The sequence below is a fragment of the Peromyscus maniculatus genome, chromosome 6, assembly GCF_049852395.1.
Source record: "Peromyscus maniculatus bairdii isolate BWxNUB_F1_BW_parent chromosome 6, HU_Pman_BW_mat_3.1, whole genome shotgun sequence".
NCBI lineage: Eukaryota > Metazoa > Chordata > Mammalia > Rodentia > Cricetidae > Peromyscus > Peromyscus maniculatus.
The window spans coordinates 73,080,465-73,083,618 of NC_134857.1; the positions used below are offsets into that span (position 1 = coordinate 73,080,465).

Here is a 3,154-nt window from a genome sequence, read left to right on the forward strand (position 1 = left end):
TTGATTGAATCATTGAAGGTATTGTCACAACCTATAGGTTTAGTGAGACCCTAAAGACATGATGAACTAAAGAGAGATGATAAATATGGTGAGCATTTTACTGATCACATACTAAGGTGAACAGCCTCAAAAGCCTATTGTTGGTAACAGTTGAATACATTCTGCACCTTTTGGAAACCTGAATACTGTCTCACACTCAAGGCCCAGCAATCTAAGCCTAGAAGTTCAAAGTTTAAAGAGGTCAGAACTCACCAGTGAAGGATGAAAATTATGAGATATTGAGAAGCTGAATCTTGGCAGTCAGAGGGTGGAATTGAGAAGCACTTAGAATCTTCTCATAGCACACACTTAATTGGATCTGGCCAAGTGTTACCAAGGAGGATTATCTGGGGATTTGGGAGTGGCAAGACCACCAATGAGAGTTGTTGCAGACATCCCAGAGACTGTGAGTCTGGATGGAATGAAGACTGCCAAGTTCAGAGGATTGTGCTTGGCCTTTCTTCTTGACCACCATATATGAATTCTTCAATCTTGATCTCCAAGTTGTGACTGGAAAAGGAAAACGCATCTTCCCAGGTCATGTTAGTGGAAGGATTTAGTATAAAACCCCCAAAAGAGGAAATAAAAGCTGTGTAGGAATGACACCATCCCTATTTTATTTAACATGAACCACAATAAGCAAAATACACTTTTGTTGTTTTTTGTTGGTTCCCAACTTAACAAGACATGGAATTAACTAAAACCCTAAAGTGGAGGCCGCTACAGTGAGAAGTGTTTTGCTTCAGTTGAAGTAGGTAGATCCACTTCAGGAACAGACTTTGGAGAAAAAAGACACAAACATTTAATCCTGATCTCAAGGCCTGAAGACACAAACCTTTAATCCAGATCTTGAGGTTAGAAGACACACCCAAACTGGGCCACACCCTCTGCTTGAAGCCTATAAAAGGACATGGAAGCTAGAAGCACTTGCTATTTGCCTGCTTGCCCTCACCTTGCAGCAAGTCCATTTCTTCACTGGCAATAGAGAATATTTGGAACTCTAGGATACACAGAAGGCCAGTAGACACCACCCAAATTCCTGGACTGAGTAAGTACTGGAATCTTTTACTATCTCTTCTACAGCTAGCCAATGTGGGATTAGCAGAGCCTCAGCCCTAAGTCATTCTAATAGATCACCTTCCTTATACTCAGAAAGACTCTTTTTGTATGTTCTGTTACTCTAGAGAACCTAGTACAACATTTTTTGATATGAGTGTATCAAATGTTACAAAATTTTCAACACCTGTGTATAATTGTCAAAACCAGTTAACTACAGAACCAAGATTCAATCTAGACAAACAATGGAGTGATGTAAGAGTCCCTAGTAGCCTACACTATCTTCTCTGAAACAAGTATTGAAATCCACATAGAAAATATCAGAGATCCAAGTTTCCAGCCCCATCAAAGAGGGACTAGAGGAAAAACAAAAACTTAAAATCTAATTCATGCCGGGCAGTGGTGGCGCATGACTTTAATCCCAGCACTCAGGAGGCAGAGGCAGGTGGATGTCTTTGAGTTCCAGGCCAGCCTTATCTCTAACGCAAGTTCCAGGAAAGGCACAAAGCTACACAGAGAAACCTTGTCTCGAAAAGCCAAAAAAAAAAAAAAAAAGAAAACCAACAATCTAATTCATGTCTATTATTGTGTCTCACAAGGTGAAGAGAAAACAATTGCTAGTTCTTCATTTTGGATCCAATTTAACATTCAAACTATCTCCAGGAGAAATGGCAGGAAACAGGACAGTCCAGAGATGGGACCACACTGAAATCAGGCTTCAGAATTTCTCCTACATGTGGACCATCAGCAACTTCCATTCTATTGTGGAGGAAAGGCTAGGAAGCCTTAGAAGCCCAACTTTTTCAATAGAAGCCCATGACAAATGGTGTTTGACAGTACACCCTAATGGACTCGATGAAGTAAGTGCAGATTACCTGTCAGTTAATCTAATTTTGCTCAGCTATTTAAAGAGTCATGTTTGGACAAAGTTCCAATTCTGGATCATAAATGATGAAGGAGACAAAACAGAAACCATGAGGAGCCTAAAAGCCTTTAAATTCATGCCAGGCCATGGCTGTGGATTCAAAAAGTACATCCTTCGAGATTTCCTCCTGTCTCATGCACCTCGTCTTCTTCCACATGACCAGCTCACCCTTCTCTGCATTGTGAGCAAGGTCCAGGACTCAGTCAGCATCTCTGACTGGAACAGAAAGCCATGGATTCAAGTTCTAAGCTGCACATTGGCAGATGAGCTAGGAGAGCTGTGGGAGAATTCCCAATTCACAAACTGTTGCCTGGTGGTAGCTGGCCAGGAATTTCGGGCTCACAAGGCCATCTTAGCAGCTCGCTCTCCAGTTTTCAGAGCCATGTTTCAACAGGACATGGAGGAGAGCAGAAAGAATCGCATTGAGATCCCTGACCTGGAACCACAAGTCTTCAAGGCAATGATGGACTTCATTTACACAGGAAAAGCACCAGACCTGGACAGCATGACAGATGCTTTGCTGGCAGCTGCTGACAAGTATGGCCTAGAGAGTTTGAAGGTTATGTGTGAGGTTGCCCTCTTCAGGGACCTCTCTGTGGAGAATGCTGCCCACACTCTCTTCCTGGCTGACCTCCACAGCTCAGGGCAGCTGAAAACACAGACACTGGATTTCATTACAGCTCATGTTTCTGAGGTCTGTGAGACCTCAGGCTGGAAGGCAATGGTGGGCTCATGTCCCCATTTAGTGGCTGAAGCACAACGTTATCTGGCTTCTGCTCATCTGCCTTTCTTGGAGCCCCCTTTCAAACGCTTGAAGCGATCCTAGGACCTGGTCAGCCTTGTCTGATACTTATAACCCAGAAGCAGCAGCCAATGTTGTTACCAAAGACACTAGGCTAGACTATGGGATGTGTGGAACATTTCTAGTGAAGCTAGCCAGAAACAGCATGGTGGCTGAGGCTTAATAGAGATGTAAAGGAGTCAATGTCTGGATTGGACTGAGAAGATCATATGACCAGGGGCTCAGCAAAGGAACAAACAAAAATGAATATTTCCTTTCAAGAGAAGTAGAAATGAATGAAGACTTTTTCTCTAAACTTGGTGGCGGGGGTGGGGGGGAATGTAGAGAACACT

General features: G+C 43.0%; 1 pseudogene; it reads left to right on the forward strand.

The window, feature by feature from the left end:
• The first annotated feature begins 1,763 nt into the window (after positions 1-1,763).
• LOC143274040 (speckle-type POZ protein pseudogene) lies at positions 1,764-2,846 on the forward strand (annotated as a pseudogene).
• The last annotated feature ends 308 nt before the right edge of the window (positions 2,847-3,154 follow it).